Here is a 16,120-nt window from a genome sequence, read left to right on the forward strand (position 1 = left end):
TTAATATGGTGTATCACATTGATTTGCGTATCAGTGAAGAATCCTTGCATTCCTAGGATAAACCCCACTTGATCATAATGTATGATCCTTTTAATGTGCTGTTGGATTCTGTTTGCTAGTATTTTGCTGAGGATGTTTGCCTCTATGTTCATCAGTGATATTGGCCTGTAGTTTTCTTTCTTTGTGACGTCTTTGTCTGGTATTGGTTTCCGGGTGAGGTTGGCCGCATAGAATGAGTTGGAGAGTGTTCCTCCCTCTGCTATATTGTGGAAGAGTTTGAGAAGGATAGGTGTTAGCTCTTCTGTAAATGTTTGATAGAATTCACCTGTGAAGCCATCTAGTCCTGGGCTTTGGTTTGTTGGAAAATTTTTAATCACAGTCTCAATGTCTGTGCTTGTGATTGGTCTGTTTATATTTTCTATTTCTTCCTGGTTCAGACTCAGAAGGTTGTGCTTTTCTAAGAATTTGTCCATTTCGTCCATGTTGTCTATTTTATTGGCATAGAGTTGCTTGTAGTAATCTCTCATGATCCTGTATTTCTGCAGTGTCAGTTTTTACTTCTCCTTTTTCATTTCTAATTCTATTGATTTGCGTCTTCTCCCTTTTTTTCTTGAAGAGTCTGGCTAACGGTTTATCAATTTTGTTTCTCTTCTTAAAGAACCAGCTTTTAGTTTTACTGATCTTTGCTGTTGTTTCCTTTGTTTCTTTTTTATTTATTTCTAATCTGATCTTTATGATTTCTTTCCTTCTGCTAACTTTGGAGGTTTTTTTGTTCTTCTTTCTCTAATTGCTTTAGGTGTAAGGTTAGGTTGTTTATTTGGGATGTTTCTTGAGGTAGGATTGTATTGCTATAAACTTCCCTCTTAGAACTGCTTTTGCTGCATCCCATAGGTTTTGGGGTATCGTGTTTTTTAAAGATGTTTTCTGGTTCTTGTAACAGTTATAATGCCTAGTAACATATCCATAATGCCTGAAGTCTGGGGCCAGATTTTTTTTTTTTTTTTTTTTGCGGTATGCGAGCCTCTCACTGTTGTGGCCTCTCCCGTTGCGGAGCACAGGCTCCGGACGCACAGGCTCAGCGGCCATAGCTCACGGGCTTAGTTGCTCCGCGGCACGTGGGATCTTCCCGGACCAGGGCACGAACCCGTGTCTCCTGCATCGGCAGGCGGATTCTCAACCACTGCGCCACCAGGGAAGCCCTGGGGCCAGATTTTGAAAAAAAAAAAAATTATATTTTAGTCTGAAAGGTATTGGATTTTATCAGCTGCTGCCTAAGCATTACCTCTGAGTCAGCATGAGCCACATTTTGCTGAGGTTGTCCTTTTGCTGAGGTTGGCCCTCTTGGCCAGCTAGATTTTAGCCTCTACTGTGTTATGTGTGTATGCCTTAGAGGCTAATACTGTAGTTCAAGTTTAGGTTTTTCCTGTCTATTTAGGCCAGTACCTTGGAAAGCCCTCTCCTGTCACTCCTGGAAGGGCAAGTCTTGGGCATGCATGCAGTATTCCAGACTGCCAGGGATGGTCGTGATTTTCTTTTGAAACCCAGCTTCCTAAGGGTTGCCCCTGGATCAGAGTTGCTAATTGTTCAGCCAGTGTTTGCTCAGACCTTGTGCTTGATCCCCTAGTGACAGTGAGGCTCCCGTCCTGTTGATGGATCTGTGTGTGATGCGGGGAATGTTTTTAGTCTTTGTCACGCTGTGTTCTCATTGGTCCTCAGAGGTGCAGCCTAGCATGTGTACACAGCCTTCTCAACCCCCAGTACTGACTGTGAAGCCAGGATGACTCTAATTGTCTATATCTTTCCTTGATCCTCCCTGTTAAACTTCTAAGTGTTCTGATGTTTTGCTTTTGGCCACCATTATCAAGGAGCCCCATGTTCTCTCTTAAACACCCTCCACCAAGATCTCCATTGCTTCGTCAATCTCTTTAGGTGGAGACTTCTCCACGGTCTTTTCCAAACACAGTTGGTCCCCTCAGGCAGAACAGCAGAGCACATCATGTATAGAGCCTGCTTTTATTCCCTGGCAGAACCTCTGGGCCACTGTACAGGAGCTGGGGGTAAGGACAGTGATCCCCTTCTCCCATGGGACACCTGTAAAAGCAGGTGCTGGGTGGGTAGTATAACCTAATGGGCTTAGGCTTCTCCCTCCAGCATGAAAATTCTACCTTAAGAGCAAGATGGGGCAGAGAGAGTTAGGGCCAAGCATTCTCTACCTGCTATGTTTGGAGTGGAGCTTCCATCCCTATATGGGAGAAGGGGAGCCTGGTCCTTTCAGCCACACCTTCCAGGAAAAGAGTTTCTGCAACCAGGAGCTAAAGGAAATTAGAAATGCTGGTGACTTACCCCTTTTGTGACGAACTGTAGTTTTAGCCAGTGAACTGTGGGGGAGAGGTAACCCTGTATTTTCAGCTGCACCACACAGAATAGTGCGTCTGTCTATTGGGGGATGTGAGAGGGAGTGGGTCGTGGCTCAAATGCCACAGATTTTCACTGTGCCCAGCCTTGACTTCTATATCCCACGTCTCACAAGGAATCAAGGCTTCTCGTAGAAAAGACCTGATGTCAGGGTTGGGATGGGAAATGTTCAAGATAAGTCTGGAACATCTTATTGTGCCAAAAAATAAGTCAGTGTTTGAAACATCATGGGGACATGTCACCAGTCAGTTTGAAGGGGCTCCCTATGGCAAAATCTGGGACAACCTGAGCACCAGAATAATGATAGTAACAGAATTCAGAAAATAACACATGTAAATATAAACCTATACTGATAAAAAAAAAAATGAAGGGGGGAAAGAGGAAGCTCTTTAGAAGAATTCTATAGAAGAATGATAAATACAGAAATAATGCTTTATTATAAAATCACCTTTCTGCCACCACCATACTAAGGATTGATTCAGGCAAGATCATTAATAGATGCCAAAAATAGTGGATGAAATTTTAATGAACAGAATATTTACATAATCTCAAAGTTTCTCCTTTGAGTGACTAATTAATCACAAAGGAAAAAAAAAAGAGTAACTTTTATAGGGAATAAACCTGGTAGACACCACCTACTGAAGTGATCAACTTAGCATCACCCATAAATGGACAAACTGATATCTTGTGTCTTCTAGAATAATGCCCTGAGAGGAACACAGCATTGCATCTGTGCTGCTCCTGCTAAGTAATGCATGGCCTGGATCTAGTCGTGAGGAAACATCAGGCAAATATAACTTGAAGGACTTTCAATAATTGGTCTGTGTTCTTCAAACATCTTAAAATCATTAAAGAAAAGAAAGGCTGCTAGGAATTCCCTGGTGGTCCAGTGGTTAAGACTCCGTGCTTCCACTGCAGGGGGCCTGGGTTTGATCCCTGGTTGGGGAACTAAGATCCCACAAGCACATGGCTGAAAAAAAAGAAGAAAAAAGGTTGAAAATTGATTCTGGATTGGACTTGGACCAAGAAAAAAGTTATTATGAGGGATATGATTAGGACAATTGGTACCATACAATTTGAATATGAACTGTGGAATACATAATAGTATTGAGTCAGTATTAAGTATCCTGAGTTTGATAAATATACTGTGACTGCATAAGAGAAAATCCATATTTTAGGGAAAAAAGTCACTGAATTTATTTGTGGAAAAAGAGAGGTGATATCTATAAATTACACCCAAATCATTCAGAAATGTTTATGTAAGCAGAATATGTTTATAACAAGTCATTAGAAAAGTATATAGTATTTGACCCAGAAATAGCACCATATGAAATTTATCTGTCTTAAAATAAATGGAGAAAAATCCATTCGTATCACTGTTCAACTACAGGTTAATTTATTTTTAACTGAAGTATAGTTGATTTACAGTTGTGCTAATTTCTGCTGTACAGCGAAGTGACTCAGTTATACACATACATACATTCTTTTTAAATATTTTTTTCCATTATGGTTTATCCCAGAAGGTTGGATATAGTTCCCTGTACTATACAATAGGACCTTTTTGTGTATCCATTCTAAGTGCAATAGTTTGCCTCTGCTAACCCCAAACTCCCAGTCCATCCCTCTCCCTCCCACCTTCCCCCTTGGCAACCACAAGTCTGTTCTTTATGTCTGTGAGTCTGTTTCTGTTTTGTAGATAGGTTCATATATGCCATATTTTAGATTCCACATATAAGTGATATCATATGGTATTTCTCTGAGTTATTTAACTTAGTATGATAATCTCTCGGTCCATCCATGTTGCTGCAAATGGCATTATTTCATTCTTTATGGCTGAGTAGTATTCCAGTGTGTACATGTACCACATCTTCCTTATCCATTCCTCTGTTCATGGACATGTAGGTTGTTTCCAAGTCTTGGCTATTGCGAATAGTGCTGCTATGAGCACAGGGGTGCATGTATCTTTTTGAATTATAGTTTTGTCTGGGTATATGCCCAGGAGTGGGATTGCTGGATCATATGGAAACTATTTTTTTAAAGGAACCTCCATACTGTTCTCCATAGTGGCTATGCCAACTTGCATTCCCACCAACAGTGCAGGAGGGTTCCCTTTCTCCACACCTTCTCCAGCATTTGTTATTTGAACTACAGGTTAATTTTAATAATTTGTTTTAAATAGGAACAGCTTAAATTTCTACTACCCAGAGTGAAAGAATGGTTAGGAAACTCTGCTTCATTGACTTGGTGTAATATGAATCCACTCAATACCATTATAAAATGTATGGTAATGGCAAAAATACTTATGTTAACATAACCATATAAAAACATTGATAGCTGTTTAAAATTAGTATGTGAGCTTGGAGCTGAAAGAAATTTGCAAATAATTTAATTCGTGATGGAATTCATTTTTCTTTATCTTCTTTATTCCTGCACTAATGTTCTTTCATAAAATGAGAATAAAAATAGTGAAGAGATCTGTTTTAGAGTCCAGCACAAATATACTGCAAATGTTCTGAGTCTACAGTCATTGAATTCACGTGAATTCATTTTTATGGGCATTAAAGGAAATGGAAACAATGAGGGTTGAAGTGTTCAACCAATTGAGACTGAGGATGGATTACCAGTTTGTTAAGAAAATAGAAGCACGTTCTCACACAGCCCCAGAGAGCCCACAGTGAGTCCATGAGTAAAGACGACTCCACTTTCTTTCGTTTTTTTGGAGGAGCAGATGTAGATAAAAAAAAGCACGTCCCAAGTTCTCTTTGCTTTGTGTGACATAACTGAGCTCAGTTGGATGCATTCATGATGTGTACACTAGGCGGTGGTGGAGGAAAGAAAGGTTTTGGCAAGGAATTTTTTTAAGAAGCTCAAACTACAACAACAAACAAGCCAACCTCCTCTGCAAACCACTAGTGTTATAGTCATGAGAACAGAAAATAAAAGGAGGCAAAAGAAAGGAAAAAATACTCAGTTTCTGCTTTTGTATTGACATGAAAACATCAGACGTAAGACAGTTGTCCTAAGAAATTATGAAAAAAGATAATGTCAGAAGAGTTATTATCAGATAAAATATTGACTAAATATAACTTCAGCTTTGCTCTCATGAGCATATTTTCAGATCTAAATAAACTATAAGTTAAATCAATATCCTGAACCTAGGTTTCAGAAGGACTGCAAAATCCACTGGAGCCAGTACAAAACAAAAGAAGACCATTTTAAAAGTTGGGTTTATTTATTTGTCAGCTTCAAAAACATACCAGTGAAGAATTTTCCCTGAGTAGTTAGTTAGACAAGGGGAATGTCCTGGGTTTCAAAGGTTTGGAAAAGGATTTCATGGTGGGCTTTCTGATTAAGGATTGAAAGCAGATACGGGAATGCGTCCATAGGTGTGTTCATGATTAGTTAAAACAAATCTCATTGCTCCTTTGTCGGGAAAGAGTCTCCAGTCAGGTCCAATGCCAGGCTAGCATACGTGGAGTCACTCAAAGTTGGTGATTCTTTAACAATGCCAGCTGGTTAGAATTTTAGTGAAATAGTTTTCATTTTGATATCTCCTAGGCAAGCACTGCTGTAAGGGAAAACTTTTCCTTTTACACAAGTATAATTAAAGCTTTCTAGTAGATTGATCTTGGAGAAGTAATGGGATATAATATTGTCAAAAGTGTTTATTCCCAGCTAAATTACATTGGAGAAAGTCTCTTTCAAAAGCCATGCAATCCATGAGTTACATAAACAATGACTAAAAATGACTAAAGGGGATAATCTCAAAGGAGAGTAACAGCCCATGCTCAATCTAAATCAGAAATCAGCCATCACAAATTGAGCTTTACCAATTATATAGATAGAGATACCATATGTGTACACATACATGTATATACATTTACAAAATATATGTATTATAGGTATATATAAAGTTAATGTATTTGAAGTATAAGAGTAATAAAAGAAAAACCTAGGTACCTCTTATTCAGTTCAAGAAATCACACAGCACACTCTTTCCCTTGAACCCCCCTGTTTAACTCACTGTACTTCATAGTTTTACATATATGCATAGGTGTATAAATGAAATTACTTGTAGTTTTAAGACCTAAAATCAGGTTTGATTCGGCAATCTGTATTTAGTTTATAAATTTTATAACATTTCAGAAAAAAATAAAGTATCATACTATTGATAAGGTTTTAGAATCTAGGAAATATGGTCCACTAGGCATTTTTATGAACTCAAAGAATCAAATATTTAGCATTCTAAGTGGGTAGGGAGAAAAAATATAATATTTATAAAATATTACAGAGGAGGAAGAAGTGTAATACTTATAACAGCAAGCTTTATTCTTGTAGGGGAAGGAACAAAACCTTTCTCCTGCACCCTCCTAAGTCCTCTGGCTGGGGCCCTGCAAAGAGAGATCCATGAGAGAAAAACAGAAGTTTATTAACATGTGTGTCTCCCATATACAAGGGAGCATTTGGTGAGGAGTAACTCAAAGGGGTGGTTAGAACTTGGGCTTACTTGGCATCTTAACAAAGAACAATACGTTTTTAGAGAAGTGGTAAGACAAAGGAAAGGACTTTGAGTTTCCAGGGCAGCAAACTGTGGGAAGGTAAATTCATGGGGAAATAATGGAAGGTAAGGGTGATTACAACAGAGGTGACTAAAGATTCCTCGCCTGCCATCTCTGGGCTCATCAGGGTCTAGAGTTTAGAGTTGTCCCAGGTGACTAACTTCGGTCCTTCCTGGTAGAGAGGAGACAGGACACCTTTACAAATTTAGGTCCTGCTTTTCGGCAAATGGGGGAAAGCAGAGAGCTTTTCTTGTAGCTGCTGCTTCTCAGTTGCCGTCAGCTCAAATTAATCCTTAGGCCAGAGTGCCATTTTCAGGTGGCATATTCTGCTACTCTTCAGTATTTGATAAGAATTATAATAAAAACCAGGAGGATGTAGAATACGAAAAATAGGGTATGGACTCTGAAAACTAGAGTAGTAATTCATCGTTACTATGCACATTATTGATCTTTGACAAGTGATTAAATAGCCATCAACTGTGTTTCCATGAATCTGGGTCATAGATCGGTTTCATTTCCTTTTTTGTTAGAAGGCGCTGTTGGTTCGTAGACTCTTCAGAGCCGAACAGTAAAGGATAATAAAGGCTCCAGGAGAAGGAGGAACCTGTGGGAGTAGATTAAAATAACTTTACCTTTACAGAGGACTTTAGAAGTTGAAAAGCAGGGCCGTGGGTAGAAAACCAAAATTATCTTCAGTCCTCTGAAGAGAGAGAAAAATTGACAGTATCTAGAAAGGAGCAATTTGCATTTCAAGGTGGATCCAGTGAATCTGAGAGACAGCAGCAACACATCAGGTGAATAATAAGCTTGCTGCAGGTGAAGTTTTCTTAACATCTCTGTTTAGTGCTTGGATGCATCTTTCGATTTTATTCTCCCGCCTCCTGCTCTCCCCGAGTACTGAGAACTACACAGTATCTAAACTGATCATTTCTAAGGCTAACTACATCTAATTCTTACCGTGGGTTGTAGGTGTGTAGACTAACTCTAAGAAAAGCTGTATTTCCGCGTCGCATTTTTTGTTTTTTGCCGTATCACAGTGAAGATGGAAATTGCAAATCTCTTCACTTCTCAGATTGGGTGCTGGGTCCCCTGCCGTGACAGAAATAATAACACTCTTGTCATCAGAAGGTCAGAGTCTTCTTACCTATCCGGACATGGAAAGCACAGTTCTTGCTTCCCAAATTGGATCCTTTCCTTAAAAAGTGGTATCTTCCTTACCTCAGGGCACTCTTCTGATATTCATATATTCTAAAAGCCAGCTTCCTGACCCAGAAAAGAAAAATGATGATGGTTTATGCGTCTTTGAAACTATAAAAATTCACAAGACCCTAGTTTATGTCAAGTTATCTGAATTTCCCCCATTAGGTTAACTGATTTATTCAATGAAAGTAGGAGAGGAATGTTTCTCAGAAACACTTACTTTTCAGAAAGACACTTTCAGAATCCCCATACAGCCCCTTAGAGGGTTTCTCTGGATACCAGGCTCACTGCCTGTGCGGATTAATTTCATGGGTCAACTTGGCTAGGTCACAGTACCCAGACGTTTGGTTAAATGTCAGTCTAGATGCTGCCATGACGATAGTCTTTGGATGAGGTGAACCTTTAAATCAGTGGAATTTGAGTAAAGGAGATCATCCTCCACGATGTGGGTGCCCCTCATGCACTCAGTTAAAAGCCTTAAGAGGAAAAGACTGAGGACCCCCTGAAGAAGAGAGGCTTCTGCCAGCAGACGGCCTTCAGACCCAAGGTCAACGTCAACTCCTCCCTGGGTCTCCAGCCTGCCCTGCAAATTTCAGACTTGCCAGCCCCAACAGTCTCATGAACCAATCTCTCTGAACGCACATGCCACGTGCACCCCCCCCCCCATCAAGTCTACTTTTCTGTACAATTCTCACTGATACACAGCCGCTCTGTACGACTGCTTTAGTGCTTTTTAAGAAACTTAGATATACGGACCAAGAGGGCCTTAATGTTACCCTCAGCTTCTCCAAACTCTGCACAGGATTCTCTTGACTCTAGGCACCAGACCTCCCTTTTCTAGAACATGTATGTTAGAAAACTGGTACAATTTTTTTTTTTTTTCTGCCCCTTTGAGATATAAATCTCTTTAAAAGCCTCTTGGCAGTTTTACAGCCCAGCTCTTAGAATGTAAAGGGAGACGGCACCCCTACACTCCCCGGTTCCTGTGAGATTGTAGGAGCCCAACTTTGATGTGTGCTTTGTCCTTAGTTAGAAAACAACCTCCGGTCCCAAAGATAAGAAGACAGTATACTTTTCCTTCAGGGTAACTCCATCCAACAAACACACATCACCTGTGTTCTCCCTCTCACCCAGCCCTTATCAAGCCTCCTGCCCTTGGCTTCAGAGGACTTGAGCTCAGACTGAGTTCTGGTCACCGCTTGCAGCCACTTGGGATGCACGAGAATTACAAAGGAGACCGTTTAAACATTCACCCTCTGTAGATCTGAAGTGATCTTCAGATCTGTGATCTGAAGTGTAGATGAAGTGATTCCTAATTTTCAAGAGCGTATAAAGAATTGTACATGGCTGATGAGTGTGTAGATTGGCCAATCCCTTGAGAAACAGATATCTGTCAGTATCCACTAAACCTGAACGCTGGCATACACCTGATCCAGCAAATCCGCTTCTAGGTAAATACCTGATAAAAGTGGCCACTGTCAGGGAAAACTGTGAGACGTTTTGAAATGCACACCCGCCTGCACAAATGAAGACTGGGTTTCCGTCTAGCTTACCCTTCCAGGTTTTCTCAGTCAGTATTTTTGAGCTACTTATAACTCTGTAGGTAGTAGGAAATGGACAGTACTATAAATTATTCTTCTAGAGAAATGCTAATGAATTTAATCTCGAGGACTGCAATTGATTATTGTCCCATAAATGTTGATTAGTTTAGCATTTACTTACCGATTCATTTCAGCATTCCTGACTGCCTATATCTGGGTGTTTGAATTCTCCTTTGAACCAATGGAACATTTTGCTGACTTGCTAATTAATTTGTGAGTTATAGAAACATCTGTGGCCTGTGTTCTTTTCATATTTGTATAAAAATTAATGATTTTGCTTTAAAAAAAAAAATCTATCATTTACCGCCACCCAAAACAAGTGCTAGATAATTCATGGAAGAATTATTTGTTAGTATGCCTGGGGAAGAAAGGGTTAACAGTGGGTCTGTAAGTGTTTGCTCCTGCTTTGGGGGGACGACTCAGGCAGTTGCGTCCTCCTTTAAACATACTGATGGAATTTACTGGCTGGAAGATAAATGAGTGTCTTCTGGGACTGCCGTACACTGATTTCTTACCTAGGAAATCCTTTCAGTGTGCTGCACCTGCTGTGTCTGGATTGTACATTGTAAATAAACCTCCAGTGAAGCTGTGCAGGGGGCGAGGGTTATGACTGCATCCCTCTGAATCCAGAAGGCATCTCGGTATAGACAACACGGTGACCTACGGGGCTGCATAGTACTGATCACTGTTTTACAATGTCAGAGCATTTTATAAAAATTCTGCTGGACTCTCAGCTGAAAATCTAGGAGGTGTAACTTTGTGGTCACAGTGTATTTGATTAACAACCCACAACCGATAAATGTGCAAGTAGTTTACAGCTCAATAAAGTTAGAGGTAAACCACAAAATATTGATAATATAATTTATTGGCCTTTAGACAGCCAGTCTTATACATAATTTAGCAATCTTATTTAGACATTTCTTTCGTGACTAACAAAACAATCTCCCTGTTTCTCAATTGTTTTTTTTTTTAAACATAATATTTGGCTGTTTATTCCAGGTTTCTTTTCCCTTATTTCGCCAAAGTTAAGAAAACAACATTGTACTATTATTTTACTTACCACTAAGAAGGAAAATCTTGTCAAACAATAAGACGTATTTTGATTTCAGAGATATTAAAGTACATTTATAATAAGTGAAATACGGTATATCGCTCAATTTTTTCAGTTTTATCCATATTACATTTTATTCCTATAATGGGATCTTTATATGATGGTAATTTCTTTTTTTAATTGTACTATAGTTGATGTATATATTAGTTTCCAGTGTACAACAGGGATTCAAAATTTTTATAGATTATACTCCATTTAAAGTTACTATAAAATAGCTATATTCCCTGTGCTGTGCAATGTATCCTTGTAGGTTATTTATTTTATACATAGTAGTTTGTACCTCTTAAGCCCCTAATCCTATCTTGGCCCTTCTCTACTACTCTCTCCCCACTGGAAACCAGTGAACTAGTTTATTCTCTATATCTGTAAGTAAGTCTGTTTCTATTTTGTTATTTTCAGATTTCACATATAAGCGATAACATAAGTATTTGCCTTTCTCTGTCTGACTTATTTCACTAAGCATAATGCACTCCTGGTCCATGCATGTTATTGCAAATGGTAGAATTTTATTCTTTTTCTAGGCTAAGTGATATGCGCGCGTGCACACACACACACACAAACACCACCTCTTCTTTATCCATTCATCTGTTAATGGACACTTAGCTTGCTTCCATATCTTGGTAATTGTAAATAAAACTTCTGCACACATTGGGATGCATGTATCTTTTCAAATTACTGTTTTGTTTTGTTTGGTTTTTTTCTGGATATATACCCAGGAGTGGAATTGCTGGATCATATGGTAGTTCTATTTGTAGGTTTTTGAAGAACTTTCATATTGTTTTCCATATTGGCTACACCAACTTACATTCCCCCCAACAGTGTACAAGGGTTCCCTTTTCCCACATCCTCTTTTATTATTTGTAGACTTTTTGATGGTAGCCCTCCTGACAGGTGCCAGGTGATACCTCGTGGTTTTGAGTTACATTTCTCTAATAATTAGCAATTTGAGCATTTTTCATCTGCCTGTTAGCCATCTGTATGTCTTCTTTGGAAAAATGTCTACTCAGGTCTTCTGCCCATTTTTTAACTGAGTCCAAAAAAATATGGCCATGATTTATGTCAGAGTGTTCTGTCTATATTTTCCTCTGTATTTATGTCAGAGTGTTCTGTTTATATTTATTGCTATCTGCTCTTACATTTAGGTCTTTAATCCATTTTGAGTTTATTTTTATATATGGTGTTGGAGAACGTTCTAATTTCATTCTTCTACGTGTAGCTAACCAGTTTTCCCAGCACCACTTATTAAAGAGATTGTCTTTTCTCCACTGTATATCCTTGCCTCCTTTGTCATAGATTAATTGACCATAGGTGTGTGGGTTTATTTCTGGGCTTTCTAACCTGTTCCATTGGTGTATATGTCTGGTTTTGTGCCAGTACCATACAGCTGTGATTACTGTAGTTTAGTAGTATAGTCTGAAGTCAAGGAAACTGATTCTTCCAGCTCCGTTCTTCTTTCTCACAATTGCTTTGGCTATTTGGGGTCTTTTGCGTCTCCATACAAATTTTTAAGATTTCTTGTTCTAGTTCTGTGAAAAATTGCCATTGGGAATTTGATAGAGATTGCACTGAATCTGTAGATTGCTTTGGGTAGTATAGTCATTTTCACAATGTTGATTCTTCCAATCCAAGAACAAGGTATATGTCTCCATCTGTTTGTGTCATCTTTGATTTCTTTCATCAGTGTCTTATAGGTTTCTGAGTACAGGTCTTTTGCCTCCTTAGGTAGGTTTATTCCTAGGTATTTTATTCTTTTTGATGCGATGGTTAATGGAATTGTTTCCTTAATTTCTCTTTCTGATCTTTCATTGTTAGTATGTAGAAATGCAACAGATTTCTGTGCATTCATTTTGTATCCTGCTACTTTACCAAATTCATTGATGAGCTCTAGTAGTTTTCTGGTAGCATCTTTAGGATTTTCTATGTATAGTATCATGTCATCTGCAAACAGTGACAGTTTTACTTCTTCTTTTCCAATTTGAGTTCCTTTTATTCTTTTTTCTTCTCTGATTGCTGTAGCTAGGACTTCCAAAACTGTTGAATAAAAGTGGCAAGAGTGGGCATCCTTGTCTTGTTCCTGATCTTAGAGGGAATGCTTTCAACTTTTCACCATTGACCATGATGTTAACTGTAGGTTTGTCATATTTGGCCTTTATTATGTTGAGGTGTGTTCCCTCGATGTCCACTTTCTAGAGCGTTTTTATCAAAAATGGATGTTGAATTTTGTCAAAAGCTTTTTCTGCCTCTACTGAGATGATCGTATGGTTTTTACTCTTCAGTTTGTTAATGTGGTGTATCACATTGATTGATTCGTGGATACTGAAAAATCCTTCCATCCCTGGGATAAACCCCACTTGATCAGGGTGTATGATCCTTTTAATGTACCGTTGGATTCAGTTTGCTAGTATTCTGTTGAGGATTTTTGCCTCTATGTTCAGCAGTGATATTGGCCTGTAATTTTCTTTTTTATGATATCTTTGGTTTTCGTAGCAGGGTCCTGATGGCCTCATTGAATAAGTTCGAAAGTGTTCCTTCCTCTGAAATTTTTTGGAGGAGTTTCAGAAGGATAGGTGTTAACTTTTCTCTAAATGTTTGTTAGAATTTACCTGTGAAGCCGCCTGGTCCTGGACTTCCGTTTGTTGGGAGTTTTTAAACTACTGATCCAATTTCAGTACCAGCGATTGGTCTATTCATATTTTCTATTTCTTCCTGGTTCAGTCTTGGGAGGTTGTACCTTTCTAAGAATTTGTCCATTTCTTCTAGGTTGTCCATTTTTTTGGTGTATAGTTGCTCAAAAACTGTTATTCTAAATTGATCTAAGAAAATAAAAGGTAACAATTTGTTCAAAATAATAATAGCAACAACAAAGTTGATTATTTGTTCTTATATACGTATATGCTTATGTATATGAATGAAACGAATGCCAGCAATAACACAAAGGAAAGGGAGAAAGAATTAGGATTATTTTGTCATTATAAGGTACTCACACTACTCACGAAGTGCATAGTGTTATTTGAACGTGGAATTGGATTTTTGTAAATGTATACTGGAAACTCTAGGGCAACCTCTAAAAAAATAAAAAGTAGTATAACTGAGAAAATGGAATTATATAAAATGCTCAGTTGAAACCATACAAAAAGGAGAAAGAATGGAAGGCAAAAATAGGAACACAGTGCAGGACCACAAATAGAAAACAATAACAAACATGGTACATGTTATCCAACTATATCATAATCACTTTAAATGTCAACGGTCTAAATACATTCATCAAGAGACAGATTGTCAAAGTGGATCAAAAAACAAGACTCAACTATATGTTGTCTGTAACCTGTTTTAAATATACATTAGATTAGATATAGATTAAAAGTAAATGAATAGAGAAAAATATACCATAAGAATCCAAAGAAAGCAGGAATAATTATATTAATTTCAGAGTAGACTTCAAAGCAAGGAAAGTGACCAGGGATGAAGAGTGGCATTACATGATAAAGAAGACATAACAAACCTTAATGTTTATGTGCCCACAACAGAAAATCAAACTACATGAGGCAAAAACTGATAGAACTACAAGGAGCAATGGATGAATCCACTGTTAAGAGTTGGAGACTTCAGCATCCCTGTAGCAGAAATGGACAGATCCAGCAGGCAGAAAATTAGTAAGGACATACTAAACTCAACACACCATCAATCAAATGGATATAATGTAGTCTACAGACAGCTTCATCCAACAACAGTAGACATCACATTCTTCTCGAGCTCACAGCAGCATTCACCAAGACAGACCACATTCTGGGCCATAACACTCCTTAACAACTTTGAAGGAAGTCATACAATGTCTGCTCTCTGACTATGATGGAATTAAACTAGGAGTCAGTAACAGACAGATGGCTGAAAAATCTCCAAACACTTGGAGATTAAAAAAGATACTTCTCGGGCTTCCCTGGGGGCTTCCCTGGTGGCACAGTGGTTAAGAATCCGCCTGCCAATGCAGGCGACACACGTTCGAGCCCTGGTCAGGGAAGATCCCACATGCTGCGGAGCAACTAAGCCCGTGCACAGCTACTGAGCCTGCGTGCCACAACTACTGAAGCCTGCACCTAGAGCCTGTGCTCTGCAACAAGACAAGCCACCACAATGAGAAGCCCATGCCCCGCAAGGAAGAGTAGCCCCTGCTGTCTGCAACTAGAGAAAGCCCATGCCCAGCCACAAAGACCCAGTGAAGCCAAAAATAGAATTAAAAGATTAAAAAAAAAAAAAGATACTTCTCAATAACACATGGGTCAAAGAAGAAATCACAAGAGAAATTAAAATTGAACTAAATGAGAAAGAAAATACAACTTATAAGAAGGTGTGGGATGCAGTGATAGCAGTGCTTAGAGGGAATTTGGGTCTTTCTATTCATAGGGCAGCAGCCATACCTGCAGTTGTTCTTCGGCCAGATCCTCTTTGTTTCTTTGATTTGGGGGCTAGAAGCCTGTTTAGCTCAGAGGGCACCAGCTTCTCCTGAAAGACACCCACATCATCAAGGTTGAATACGATGCAAACATACGCAGGTTCCAATCTAGGCTCATAGGTTCCAGCTCATGTTTGTGGGTTCCATTTTGTTCATCATCACCCCATCTTACCTTTAGCTTCCCTCTTTAACTCCCTGCCCTGTTGACTTAACATCTAGCATCAGATACAAAGACAACAGCCTTTTAAAGACGCTGCTTGACCAGCTCCCACAACTGCATAAGGTTAAATTCCTATGACTGATGGATAGATAACCTAGAGATTAAGTTCATGCTGAATGAGGAATGATTGGCTATTTCCTTCTAACTTCAGGAACAATACAAGATGTTCATTCTTATAATTTCTATTCAGTGTTATTCTGGAGCTTCTAGCCAAGGAACTAATGGCTAAAGAAAGAAAATGCATACTGTTAAAAATGAAGAAATAAAATTGTCGTTACAAATGGTATGATTATCTATGTAGAAATTTCTAAAGAATTTTCATAAAAAGCTACTGAAAAAAAGTGAGTTTAGCAAGTATACAGGATGTAAACCCAACAGGAAAGAGTACGTTAAGTATACATGACTCTCTTGAACTTTAGAAGAGAGAGATCTAATATGTCGTGATAGCAGATTAGTGGTTGCCTGAAGCTGGGCTTGGCATGGGTTTATTTGGAAAGGGTCTCAAGGGAACCTCTTGAGGTGATGCAGTGTTCTGTATCTTGAGATGTTGGTACTTATATTAGT

The sequence above is a fragment of the Kogia breviceps genome, chromosome 18, assembly GCF_026419965.1.
Source record: "Kogia breviceps isolate mKogBre1 chromosome 18, mKogBre1 haplotype 1, whole genome shotgun sequence".
Lineage (NCBI taxonomy): Eukaryota > Metazoa > Chordata > Mammalia > Artiodactyla > Physeteridae > Kogia > Kogia breviceps.